Raw genomic sequence first — 14,462 nt, 5'->3', positions numbered from 1 at the left:
ATAGAATTTTAACCTAGCAGTCCTGGAACACAGAAGTATAACTTAATGGAAAGAAGAGCCCAAGAATTGCCAACTACATGTAAAAGTTATAGTTAACAAGAAATAAGCTGTTCAAACTGGGCCCGTGAGCCACAATCACTGAGCCTGCGCGTCTGGAGCCTGTGCTCCGCAACAAGAGAGGCCGCGATAGTGAGAGGCCCGCACACGGCGATGAAGAGTGGCCCCCGCTTGCCACAACTAGAGAAAGCCCTCGCACAGAAACGAAGACCCAACACAGCCATAAATAAATTAATTAATTAATTAAAAAAAAAGAAATAAGCTGCTCAAAAAAAAGACAGTAGTGGAATAACTGCTTAACAATTTGAAAAATAACTGATTTAGAGCCCAACTGCTCACTACACACCAAACTTACCTCTAAACAAATTAAAGAATTATATGTTTTTTAGTTATTTAAACAAATTCAAAAACCTAACAAGTTTTTAAAATTTTTCAATGCAATCGCTATTAAAAGAAGCTGGCTTCCTTGCAGAAATCGACAAGATGATCCTAAACTTCATATGGAAATTCAAGGAACCCAGAATAGCCAAACAATCTCAAAAAAGAACACTGGAGGACTCACGCTACCTAATTTCCAAATTCATTACAAAGCTATAATAAGACAGTGCAGGTCTTCCCTGGTGGCACAGTGGTTAAGAATACGCCTGCCAATGCTGGGTACACGGGTTCAAGCCCTGGTCCGGGAAGATCCCACATGCCACAGAGCAACTAAGCCCGTGCACCACAACTACTGAGCCTGCATGCCACAACTACTGAAGCCCACGTGCCTAGAGCCCGTGCTCCGCAACAAGAGAAGCCACCGCAATGAGAAGTCCGCACACAGCAACAAAGGGTAGCCCCTGCTTGCCACAACTAGAGAAAGGCTGTGCAGCAATGAAGACCCAACGCAGCCATAAATAGATAGATAGATAGATAGGTAGATAGAAAGAAAGATAGAAAGAAGACAATGAGGTATTGGCATAAGGATACACACGTGGGTGACTGGAACAGAGTCCAGGAATAAACCCGTATGTCTACGGCCAATCGATTTTTGACAAGAGTGCCAAGACCCTTCAATGGGAAAGAACAGTCTTTTCAACAAATGATGCTGGGACAACTGGATATCTACATGCAGAAGAATGAAGTTGGATGCCTTTCCCACGACAAAATTTAACTCAAATGGATCAAAGATCTACATGTAAGAAATAAAACTAGAAAACTCTCAGAAGAAAATATAGGAGTAAATCTTTATGAACTTGGCAATGGTTTCTTAGATATGAAACCAAAAGCACAGGAACAAAAGAAAAAAACAGGTCAAAGGAACTCATCAAAATTTTAAAACTTCTGCGCTTCAAAGGCACCACCAACAAAGTGAAAGGACAACCCAATTATGGGAGAAAATATTTTCAAATCATATATCTGATAAACGAATTGAAGGAATTGTATTCAGACTATATAAAGAACTCTTACAACTAAATTAAAAAAAAACCACACAGTTAAAAAATAGGCAACAAATCTGAATAAACATTTCTCCAAAAAAGACATACAAATGGCCAATAAGTACATGAAAAGATGCTCTACATCATTAGTTACTATGGAAATGCAAATCAAAGCCACAATGGGACTCCATTTCACACATACCAGAATGGCTAGAATCAAAAAGATAATAATAACAAGTGCTGATGGAGACAAAGAGAAATTGGAACCATCGTATTCGTGGCAGGAATGTCAAATGGTGCAACCACGTTGAAAAACATTACAACAGTTCCTCAAAAGGAAACAGGTATCACATAACCCTGCAATTCCACTCCTAGAAATGAAAACATAGGTCCACACAAATCTTGCACAAGCATGTTCATAATAGCATTATACATAACAACTAAAAGGTGGAAACAACGCAAATGACCATCAACGGATAAATGGATAAACAAAATGTAATCTAGCTATAAAATTGAGTATTCAGCCATAAAAAGGAAATACTGATATATTCTAAAAAACAGATGAACACGCAAAACATTATGCTATGTGAAAAAGGCCAGACACAAAAGCCCCATACTGTATGATTCCATTTATCTGAAATGTCCAGAATAGGCAAATCTATAGAGTAAGAAAAATTAGTGGTTGTCAGAGGCTGGAGGGGAGAATGGGGAATGACTGCTAATGGGTTTGTTTTTGGAATGATGAGGATGTCCTGGAATTGGATGGGGATATACAACCTCATGAATATACTAAAAGCCACTGAAATACACTTTAAATGGGTGAATTGTATGGTATATGAATTATATCTCAATAAACTGTTATAAAAATAGCTATATCATATATGACTACATTAATTTATATATAAGATCTCATTCAAATCTGTAAATCCTAAAGACTTTTTCTAACGACGAAACACGCAAAGGATTAGGCACCAAAAAAACTCAAGTAACTAGATGGAGAGATATACCGCGTTCTTGGATTGGAAGAATCAACATTGTGAAAACGACTATACTACCCAAAGCAATCTACAGATTCAATGCAATCCTTATCAAACTACCAATGGCATTTTTCACAGAACCAGAACAAAAAATTTCACAATCTGTATGGAAACACAAAAGACGCCAAATAGCCAAAGCAATCTTGAGAAAGAAAAACGGAGTTGGAGGAATCAGGCTCCCTGACTTCAGACTATACTGCAAAGCTACAGTAATCAAGACAGTATGGTACTGGCACAAAAACAGAAATATAGATCAATGGAACAGGATAGAAAGCCCAGAGATAAACTCACGCACATGTGGTCACCTTATCTTTGATAAAGGAGGCACGAATATACAACGGAGAAAAGACAGCCTCTTCAATAAGTGGTGCTGGGAAAACTGGACAGCTACATGTAAAAGAATGAAATTAGAACACTCCCTAACACCATACACAAAAATAAACTCAAAATGGATTAAAGACCTAAATGTAAGGCCAGACACTATCAAACTCTTAGAGGAAAACATAGGCAGAACACTCTATGACATAAATCACAGCAAGATCCTTTTTGACCCACCTCCTAGAGAAATGGAAATAAAAATAAACAAATGGGACCTAACGAAACTTAAAAGCTTGTGCACAGGGCTTCCCTGGTGGTGCAATGGTTGAGAGTCCGCCTACCGATGCAGGGGACACGGGTTCGTGCCCCGGTCTGGGAAGATACCACATGCCGCGGAGCGGCTGGGCCCGTGAGCCATGGCCGCTGAGCCTGTGCGTCTGGAGCCTGTGCTCCGCAACGGGAGAGGCCACAACAGTGAGAGGCCTGCGTACCGCAAAATTAATTAATTAATTAATTAATTAATTAAAATAGCTAAGGGACTGTGGCCATACAAAGCTCTGTTTCTTATACTGCGTATATGTTTGTTCATAAAGGATAAAAATTTTCTCTCTCCATTAAAATAGGGAAGGGAGACTTCAGAGAACTATGAAGAAGCCTGTAGAAAGTGCACCAAGAACAGGCAAGACAGGGGAGCACACAGTAACCAATGGTTTGCAGAGGGTGACAGCTCAACCACAAGAGAAAAGTTGGAGACAGAGAAGCTCATTTTAAGATAACAAGTAAAAAACAAACCTAGACAGAACATCCTGTGACCCAAACATGATGAGCACGGAGGTGGAGAAGTGAGGCAGCAGGTGGCAAGAACAGGCAGGAGTCTGGGCAGTCCCCAAAAGACCATATAAACCTCGGCTCCACAAGGCAGGCCAGCCCCGGGAAGGCCAGCTCAGGCAGGGTCACCCCAGAAGACACACCACATGCCAGCTCCCAAGCAAGGAGCCACCACCAACTCTGGAGCTGCACCACAGCTGGGAGAGGGCAAGCTTCTTTTACTTATTTGTCTGTCAAGATCATTATCACTTCAGGTAAGGTATACAAATATGAAGGAATTAACCCAAGACATAGCATCAGTGAAATACTAGGAGAATATGACTAATTGGCTTTGTAAAAAATATCTAAGAGAATCTGACTTTTTTTTTTTTTTTGCGGTACGCGGGCCTCTCACTGTTGTGGCCTCTCCCGTTGTGGAGCACAGGCTCCGGACGCGCAGGCTCAGCGGCCATGGCTCACGGGCCCAGCCGCTCTGCGGCATGTGGGATCTTCCCAGACCGGGGCACGAACTCGTGTTCCCTGCATCGGCAGGTGGACTCTCAACCACTGCACCACCAGGGAAGCCCGAGAATCTGGCTTTTTAAATGTGGCACACAGCACAAACGTGACCAGCAGTACAGGCTCTCTAGCTGGAATGGGAGTCCAAGACACACCATTTAGTTATGGCAAACTGCTGTTTTCTTGAACGCTCTATGGGTCGCAGTAAGTCAAGTGTGCCTTATGCATTTCATAAACACTCTATCTCATGAGAGGTACCAAGGGCTGGACCAAGCTCTGTGGTCAGTCAGTACCTTAATGATTTGTCCCTATAAACAACGCATACAATCTTAACAGAAGTGTAATCAAATTCAATAACTTCCTTGGAGATTAGCTGGAACTTTCTGTCCTCGAAGGCAGTGGTAAGTGGGGAAGAGGTCACAGTCACCAGGCTGAAGCCCATCAAGAACCAAGATAGGCCTGGACTGTCCTCACCAGCCAGGCCAGCTGCACGATGACCGAGAGCTGTGCCCAGAGAGCACCAAGAACCTCACAGGGCTCCCAGACACAGCTCTGGGCCTGTGTCTGTAAGCACTCCCTGGGCCTGCAGGGTCATTCCGAGTGCAGACCCTCAGGCCGGGGACTGAGGAGCAGCAGGACTGTGTGACCCAAAGGGACACACACCGAGAGAGGGGAAGCAGAAAGAGCCAGCACTTCACACAGCACCGTCCCAGGCACTACAGCACTGCTTCCAACAGGCCTGGTCACAGGCCCACCGGGGGCCATCGCTGCCCAACGAGATAGGGGAGGGGAGAGCACCGCCTGTCTCTGCCGTGCCCCACCCCCACCGCACCTGTCCCACCAAGTGTGGGCCTGTTTACCGACCTCATCTAAGTTCACCTGTGCGCCCAGCCTCCTGCCAAGTGAGGCTCAAGAAGACAACCGGAGATGCACAGAACAGTGGCAAATGTTGCTTTTAATTCAAAACTGACAAGTGAACTACTGAATAAAATCTCAAACATGAAGTTTTTAAATAGCAAAACGTGATGAGTTGACTCATGGACCTGGAAAAATGTAATTTTACATAGACATGCTTCTGGACCCAATGACAATTCTAGCAAAGGCGCCAACGTATGTGTCACATGAAGGTTTCTGGCACAGGCGAGGGACAACCCACTGCTTCTTCACGGAGGGCAGAAGCTCAACTCTGGGAGGGGAGGTGCTGGAAGTGACAGCCAAGAGCAGCAAGGATGAGGAGGCAGGGCCTGCAGGCAGCAGGCATCCACAGCCACGGAAAGCAAGACCTGGCGTGACAAACACCTTCAAACTGGCTACTCCAGGGACAGATGACCCTGATGTCAAACACCCTGGGAAGGCCCAGCACAGTGAAGAATGCTTATCCTGGCTTCAGGAATACTTACCGAGGAAAGGGTCTTCAGCTCCAACTTCCATAATGATAACTGAACACCCGTCCAGCCCACGGAGAGTGGTCTCCAAAGACAGTGAAAGGTAAGTCTAATGAAACACTCGTTGACAAGTACATGTTTCTGAGAGCTTTCTTTCCTTTTCATCAAAGTAGTTTCTATGGTTATTTAAAGAAAAAAAAAAAAAAAAAACGGTCTCCAGAACAGGTCCTCAAAGGAGAGCACTGTCCCTTAGAAAATACAGGTTTGCTCCTGACCTCAGCTGGGCCGACCCCACACACAGGTACCAACCAGGCGGCAGCCCTCAACTCGCAACTCTGCCCATTTCTGGTAGACATGCAGAAATCAACCACCAGGTGCGCTGAAAATCAACATGCTGTCTCAACAGAGCTGGACCTGCCTCCAGACCTATGACACCGAGCAGCATCTGGCTGGGCAATGACAAGGTAGGAGGTAGAAAATCGTGCTGGATAAAACCTGCTCACGTCCTCCCTGACACCCGTCCATGATAAGCGCCACGGAAGATGCCCAGGCTACCTGTATACTTCCCAGAACCTGTCACACGGTAAAGGTTGGAGCACAGGATTTTCCCACCTGTAAACATTAATGCACCTGATGCCAACTCTTACTTTTACAAGATGCCTGGCAAGTTCATCCAGCCCAAAAGCACAACTTCAATGAGAGGTATGAAGGCGGCTGATAAGCCTCTCTTTAAGGGATACATGCCACCTTATAAATTAACATAACCTAGTTATGTTTATGTTAAACATAACAGTATAAATTAACATAAACTAGTAAGCCGTCTTTCTCTGTCATTGGTAGCTGGCTGAAACTGTCAGCATGCTCTGGACAGGTGCAGAATGTTCTGGAGCCTAAGCTAAACCACGCCCGCTTCAGTTTGGTGGGCACTGAAGTAAAAGGCTTGACTACAGTCAGAGGAGAGAAACAGAGTGTGTGCTCTGGAGACGCTGGCAGGTGGAAACATGACCCTGGGGCCAGGCTGAGAGGGGGCAGGAAGAGGATGTTGTATGTCTACACACATACACCTGCCGGCCTCACCCCCAGAGCACAACCACCATCCCCCTCCACCTCAAATGCCCAGGACTCCGCCACTGCCCCCAGGAACCTCTCCGCCCCTTCATCCCCCCACACACAGCAGGCATATTTTGCTGTTTGCCACAGCTTATAGTACATCCCGCAGCGCAGTGCACACAGTCCCAGGAGGGTCAAGGAGAGCGCCAAGACCTTTAACTCACTAGCGCAGACAGCTCTGGAGTGACTAGATGTGGAGTGACTTCTGTTAAGTACACCCTATTCTCCAAAGCCATGCTTTTCTGTTATGTCATAAAAATACATGCACTCATTTTGCTCATCAGTGTTTCTCAAAAAAGGTAAATTAACCACATTTTTAACCCAGTTACTCAACAAACATGGCCGCTGTGCTAGCGAAGGTCCAGGGACTTCGCTGTAAGGCAGGCATGGTCCCTACCCCTAGGAAGCTACATCCCAACACAGTGACAGACCCAATATCATTTACAGAACTAGCAGATTAAAGCTGTGAGGGCAGCCATGGCAGAAGTGGATGAGTGCTGTGAGGCCGGAGCGTAGGTTGGGGAGGGGCTGGCAGAGGGTGCTGGGGGGGTGGGGGGGGAGCGGTCAGAGGGCTGCAGCAGGTCCAGGGGAGGGTGACAGCGGCTTAGATGTGCTGCAGTGGCAGGAAGGGGAATACTCACATACAAAATATGAAATATAATAATAGCTAATCATGCATCACGCATTTCAAAATTTCACTTTCCCCTAATGTTTCAGATTCAAAATTCAGATTCAGCAGCCTTTATGAGTCAGAAGGAAAAACCAGTCATTCTGAAATCAACATCCAAGTGAAGTGTAGAATGAACTCCGGATTTTTGAAATGGCAATAACAGATGATGTAATACAGACAGACATACACACATATCTGCTTTTCCACCACATGCTTTATGAGAAACGGCAGGGCCACCACCAGCACTTCATAGCAGCTTCAGTGATTTAAGGTAAATGCAGTAGTACCCTCAAGACCACGCTGTTTTATCCACTTCATCAACAAATATTCACTGAGCACCTACTATGTGCCATGCACTGTTCTAGGCACTGAAGATACAGCAAAAAACAAAACTGAGCCCATGCCCTCAAGAAGCCCACATTCTAGTAGGAGCAGACAGACTCCCCCCAAAAAAGAAAAGCCAGGTAAAATCCACAGTGTGTCAAATGGTGATAAATAACTGTGAGAAAAATACAGCAGGGAAGGAAGATGGGAGTGGTACAAATTTAAATAATCAGAGAAACCCTTACTAGGAAGGTGACATCTGAACAAAGACCCAAGGAGGTGGGGAAAGCCTTCCCAGGAGAGGACTGGGCAATGAGAAGGCCCAAAGGCAGGAGCAGCTCTAGACTCACAACAGTCCAGCTTGGCCCTCTGGACGGGCCACCTCCAGACAAAACCTCTGGATGCCAGGCAGGACCTCAGGGTCCCTGAAACACTCCTCCTGGGGTCACTTCTGGGCACCTCAAACCACAAGGGTGGAAGCCTGAGCAATGGGACTTGCCATAAGAGTCCTGGTGCCTCCTGAACCAGAGTCTGATGCCAGCCTAACCCTGGCTGTACTGTCCCTCATCAGACCTGGGCTGAAGATGCTGAACACCAGACCACTGCCGCTCTGGAAGCGCCACAGCAGCATCTGCTCTGCTCCAGCTTTATGGGCATGATGACACAGGGACTTGTCATGGCAGCCTTTCTCCTTCATGGAATTCCGCAATTTCCTTCCTGCCTCGGCCATAGCACGCCAGCCAAGTACCTCAGTGCAGGACCAGCTCTCATGGCCCCTCACTGATGGAGAGATGTTCATAGTGACAACTCAGTGCTCATGCTTTCTCTTCCTGCAGTCATAAGTCGCTGGCATGGGTATGTTTTAATGAACAGTTTCACTTCTGCAGTTAAAATTATGGTCGAAATATTACCTTTTAAAGCACTTTAAAAGCATCAATTATAAAATGAAAAACCTACGAAAAAAGCCCTCTTCCAGTGTGAAAAGCCCAAATGCTTATTTGTACTACAGCTATTATTCTAAAGGGCTGATTTTTTTTCACATTTGAGGTGGTAATTAAGCTGCATAAACAGCACTCTGAGACGGTCTGCCATGATCTGGAGGACACTCACTATACGGTGGCCCAGGGGTGGAGGCGGGGGTCAGGCTCCCGAGGAGCTCCTTCCAGCCCTCCAGCCCGGGGCCCTGCAGAGGCAGTGCAGCCCTGTGTGCCCAGGCAACCCAGGGCCCTGGGAGAGTCACTCCCTCCCAGCACAGCCCAATCAGCTTACCACCCATTTGGTGACCCAAAATTATGGTAAGTAAATACAATCTGGTTCCTCAACAGCTTCTGAAATTTAAGTCTCTGGAGAAATTTAAAGCAACAGTACCCTGTCCCCCATCCTCGCCCTCCCTAATAAAATGGAGCTGGTCACAAGTTCTCAAGAACACAGCTCTCTACCTGGTCCTGTAGGCACTGTGTCACCACAAGTCATGACTGCTGGCCTTTCCTACACACACAGGTGCACCCCAAATGCAAGCACCTCACACCCAAGAGAAGGCTGGGAGCTGCAGCCTGCCTCACCAACAGCTTCACACCAGTAGCTCCCTGTGGCCAAGGCCTCGCACTGACCAGGCCAGGCCCCAACCCCCACCCTTTCTCCCCCACTTCCCAGTACCAGCATCCTTTAAATCCCCCCACAGGACAGGACTCCTCCTGTGCTCCTCTCTCCTGCTTCCTGTGTGGCTGTCAGAACAAGCTTCCATAACTGCATGAAGTGGGAGCCATGTCTGTGGCTCAGCTCTACTGTGAACAAGGAAGGACGGCTGTTCTCAACTGAACTTGGCCAGGAAAACCAGCGCCACGAACATCCAACACCTGGGATGTCTCTGGAAAAGTGGGTCACACCCCCCTAACTGCACTCAACATGCACCTCGTCCTGCACCTGTCACCGTATCACGTGACTGAGTAAGCAGGAGGGCGCCTGTGTGCTCACAGCCTCCCCAGAGGAGGACCACGACACCCTTCTGCAAGAGCATCTCTGTCAGGAAGACAAGCCCAAGTCTTAAACAACTGACTTCCAAATGAACTTGTAAAAATACTGTCCATAAACTGGGCGTTTTCTGTAGACTTCAACTGGTTTCACAACAATTTGTATATAAAAACTTAGGATTTTCAACTTCTTTGACTTTTTGAGTGTTAAGTTCAGCAGTCTCCTCTTAGAGGTAGAAACTCTCAAGGGAAAATTAATTTGCGATGGACTTACATTTTCGTATCCACCAAAAACACATCAAGGTTCAATTTAACTATGCAATACATTGCTCAACCACTAGAGAGCTTAGGAAAATATGAACATCAAAATATCCAGTATCCAACATTCAAAACTGCTAAATGTGACAAATATATATATATATTTTTTAATAAATTTATTTATTGATTTATTTCTATTTTTGGCTGCGTTGGGTCTTCGTTGCTGCATGTGGGCTTCTCTCTAGCTGTGGCGAGCAGGGGCTACTCTTCGTTATGCTGCGCGGGCTTCTCATTGCGGTGGCTCCTCTTGTTGCAGAGCACGGGCTCTAGGCATGCAGGCCTCAGTAGTTGTGCTTCGATGGCTCTAGAGTGCAGGCTCAATAGTTGTGGCTCATGGGCTTAGTTGCTCTGCGGCATGTGGGATCTTCCCGGACCAGGGCTCGAACCCGTGTCCCCTGCACTGGCAGGTGGATTATCAACCACTGCGCCACCAGGGAAGCCCTGTGACAAATATTTGACTGACAAATAGATTAAAATGCAAATGAATTTGGGGCAAAGGAAAACAATGACCCACAGATTTCTTTTCTACCTCCGTCAAGTCTCCTATACTAGACACCTCACCTCTTCCAAAGCTGCAGACAACAACTTCACTAACCCTTAGGTTTACTGCCAGGTAAATGGAAGCTTATTTTTAAAATACATAGTCATATATTTGTAAAGCGCACCTCAGACCTTAATTACCTGGTGGCAAGACAGTATTACGAGGGTCAGATGAGGAAGTGGAGAGAGGACACAACTCAGCAGGTTTCAGAAGGCACTGCAAGTATGTAGGGGAGCAGCCACAGCCAGTGGCCTGGGTGGCTTCCCAAGGCTCCTGCTGTGTCTAAACATGGGATAGGGTTCAGCTGAAGAGATGATTTCTTCTCCAAAATGGTTCAGAGAGGTTGTGTTAGGATGGAAGACTCATGGTTTCTCCTCCTCTGTTATGAAATATAGTTTGAAACACTTTACAATGAAAAGTGATTTATCTATTCATTCTACTAACAGATACCAGGAGCCCAATCTTACTTGAGCCCTAGGGACTAGAAGGAGAAAAGAAAACAGCAAACAGCCCCTGAGTCAGCACCAGGAAGCAGAGGAGTTGACTTCAGGGAAAAAGGGCTGACTGATGTTCCTCAGATCCCTCTGGATCTTTCTTTATGTCTTTATCTCTTTAGGAAGGATAAAGTGCAAATTAAGCAAGGATTTCATATGAAGAACAAGCTTGGGAGTTTGAAGCTAGACTCAGGGTTGGTGTGATGAGAAACAGTCTTTCATCCTGAGGAGGGAGCCTGTCATTCCGCACCAGAGCCAAGGATTCAAACCTGGGGGCCTACACACCCTGTATTTGAGCAATTGCAACTAGATGCTTTAAACATGTCTTGGTTCTTAAGAGTTTAAAATTTCTACCTATAAACCTGCTGAGGAAGAATCTGACGTCACAAGAATAAATAGCTGCAAATGCTTAATCATTAGTTACTAAACTGTCCAAACCTTTTGCATATGAATAGCTGCTGCCTCCCACAAACAAGTTACAGGTACAAGTACAGAAGTTACCACCAAACTGTGAGAACTCGTACTCTGCCAGGTTGGGACCCCAGCTCTGCTCCTGACCGGCCATCTGACCTTGAACACACTATGTCACCTCTCTGTGGCTCAGACTTCACGTAATAGTCAGGGATAAGGAGGACAGGACCTTCCAGGCTTGCTGTGAGGATTTAATGAGTTAATCTATACAAAGCACTCAAGCTGACTCCAAGGGAGCACGCTATAAACAGTTGGTTTGGTTTGTTTGTTTTTTAATAAATTTATTTACTTTATTTATTTATTTTTGGCTATGTTAGGTCTTCGTTGCTCTGCGTGGGCTTTCTCTAGTTGTGGGGAGCAGGGGCTACCCTTCGTTGCGGTGCACGGGCTTCTCATTGTGGTGGCTTCTTCTGTTGCAGAGCACGGGCTCTAGGCGCGCTGGCTTCAGGAGTTGTGGCATGAGGGCTCAGTAGTTGTGGCTCACGGGCTCTAGAGCACAGGCTCAGTAGCTGTGGAGCACGGGCTTAGTTGCTTTGCGGCATGTGGGATCTTCCCAGACCAGGGCTTGAACCCATGTCCCCTGCATTGGCAGGTGGATTCTTAACCACTGCGCCACCAGGGAAGCCCCTATAAGCAGTTTTATGATTAAATAACACAGAAGACAAACACACACACACACACACACACACACACACACAGAGGTTTTCCCAACCAAGGGTCATCAGATGATAAAATAAGCTCTTCAAGACCAAAATGAAGCCCATCCCCCTTCCACATACTATATTTATCTGTGAGTAAACTGAATTAACTATATACTGAATTAGGAGGCCCAATTCTAACTGTGAGGCAGACAAAATGATACAGGAAGGCTGGGCTCCCTAACACACTGGGAGAGGAATCAAGATCAAAATCAGGGCCTTCTATGGTCAAGATGCTGTCATGCAGCTTAAGACTCCAGCCAGCAAGAGAAAGGATCTCAAACTCAAAAGGCTAAGCTGCCTTTAAATGCTGCCTGGGCAGAGTGTGCTGTGAAAGGCCCTCGACTGGTACAGCCAACACACCGCACAGAGGAACACCTCCCTCTAGGCCCCTGCATAAAGGGGGGTGGTAGACTGCCATAAAATCCGACCAGCTCATCCCCAAAGGGACACTGCTCTCAAGTCAGTCGTGCTCACTGGCAAAGAACATTCTGGTAAGAACCTTCTCTCACCTCAAGAAAGTCCACAAAGCTAGGCCCAGCACAGAAAACCTGGCAGAGGCAGGGACAGCAACCATTGCCACCTTCCCCAAACCCCAGACCTCTACCATGAAGAACTAGAGTGAAGGAGCAAAATCGAGGACCCAAGATGACTTAGCTGAAATCATGGGTAACTACGCGTAAGCCACACTCTCTCTGAGCCGTAATTTACTATTCTGTGAAGTGAGGTGTATAACACTGACCCACCCCTTGAGGGCTGCTGGGTGCCCACAACAGACAGGAGCTCAAAGTCACTTTGTGAAATACATCTGTCATGTGTTCACAGGGCAGACCAGGCATGGCTACTGCCTAAAGTGGTGGGAGGGGATTGCGGGGCATGGGCGCTTGTAACACAGACCACGCCACATGCTCCACCCACATTAGCCTTCAACCACAGGCAGACCGGGAGGCTGGCCCACATGACACAAATGGTCACCAATGCTCTTGTGCAACTCGACACATAGCAAAATGCAGCTCATCCTAACCAGCATGGAACTACACTTAGGAGCTCCAGGTGGATGGCTGACTGGATTTAAATGAAGACCCGAGTAAGACTTTCTATTGTTCCATGGAGCAGCTTGGAGAAAGTGCACCAGGAGAGGGAGAAGCGTCTAGTGGGTGATCCCCGAGGGTGACCACTTAATCTGTCCTCCCACTCTCTTCTGCAGCCCCTTGGAGCCTCTCACCCAACGAAAGGCAGGTGGAAGAACACAAGGTCACAGCTGCCAGCCGCCTAAAGTCTAGTACACAGGCTTAACAGACCCCAAGACTCAGTAAACAATGTCTGAATTTTGCTAATAAACCTGTACCTTCAACATTAACTTTGTGCATACCACAAACATACTATGAAACACTGAAATACAGGATTTCTTTGCTCTTCTAACTTCCTTGGATACTTTGGAACTGCATAAAGGTATACTTTACATGCCATTAACTTGATTAACATGAACATCAGGATGCAGGTGACTTCTGGGTTGGAAGGGAGGAGATTACAATCAGCAGAACCATTCAGAGGGCTTCTAAGAGGCTAGTAAAATCCTACGTTTAAAACAGGGTGGTGGCACATGCAAGTTTGTTTTAAATTCTCAATATACACCCCTTATAGATACAACTGTAAATAATATTGCTTAAAAGGACTTAATGAACTGCCATTTTTCTCTACTTCTAAAAATAACTTTTATTAAGCACTTGTTGTCACGCACACTTCTGAGCATTTCACACATATTATCACAGTCCTCAAAACAACTCTTGGGGGTAAGGACCACTGGCATCCCTTTTTACAGATGGAGGCACTGAGGCACAGATCAGGTCCCTGTCCAAAGTCAAAAGCCCAACAGTGAAGCCAGATTCAAACTCGCTCTCAACCCTCCCCAGCTGGTAGAGGGTATGTCTGATGCTGATACTCCATGTGACCCAGGGAACAAGAAAGTAGGGTCCCAAATTGGCAGGACCTTCCTGGGAAGCATTCAGTAACCACTTCCATATCACATCTTAGGCTCAAGTCCTTCTGACTTGCCAATTTCTGCTACACTGAATCTAGTTCAGTCAAATTAATACTAAGATTTATATTATGAAAACATTCATTAAGAAAGTACTCCGGGCTTCCCTGGTGGCGCAGTGGTTTAGAGTCCGCCTGCCGATGCAGGGGACACGGGTTCGTGCCCCGGTCCAGGAAGATCCCACATGCCGCGGAGCGGCTGGGCCCGTGAGCCATGGCTGCTGAGCCTGCGCGTCCAGAGCCTGTGCTCTGCAGCAGGAGAGGCCACAACAGTGAGAGGCCCGTGTA

At 46.5% G+C, this 14,462-nt stretch overlaps 1 protein-coding gene across 1 annotated transcript in view; it reads right to left on the bottom strand.

Moving 5' to 3' along the window:
• PDPK1 (3-phosphoinositide dependent protein kinase 1) overlaps positions 1-14,462 on the bottom strand; it is a 71,921-nt gene that overhangs the window by 45,239 nt on the left and 12,220 nt on the right.

The sequence above is a fragment of the Orcinus orca genome, chromosome 16, assembly GCF_937001465.1.
Source record: "Orcinus orca chromosome 16, mOrcOrc1.1, whole genome shotgun sequence".
Lineage (NCBI taxonomy): Eukaryota > Metazoa > Chordata > Mammalia > Artiodactyla > Delphinidae > Orcinus > Orcinus orca.
The sequence above is the reverse complement of the archived record's forward strand: the minus strand, read 5'-3'. Positions and strand labels throughout refer to the sequence as shown.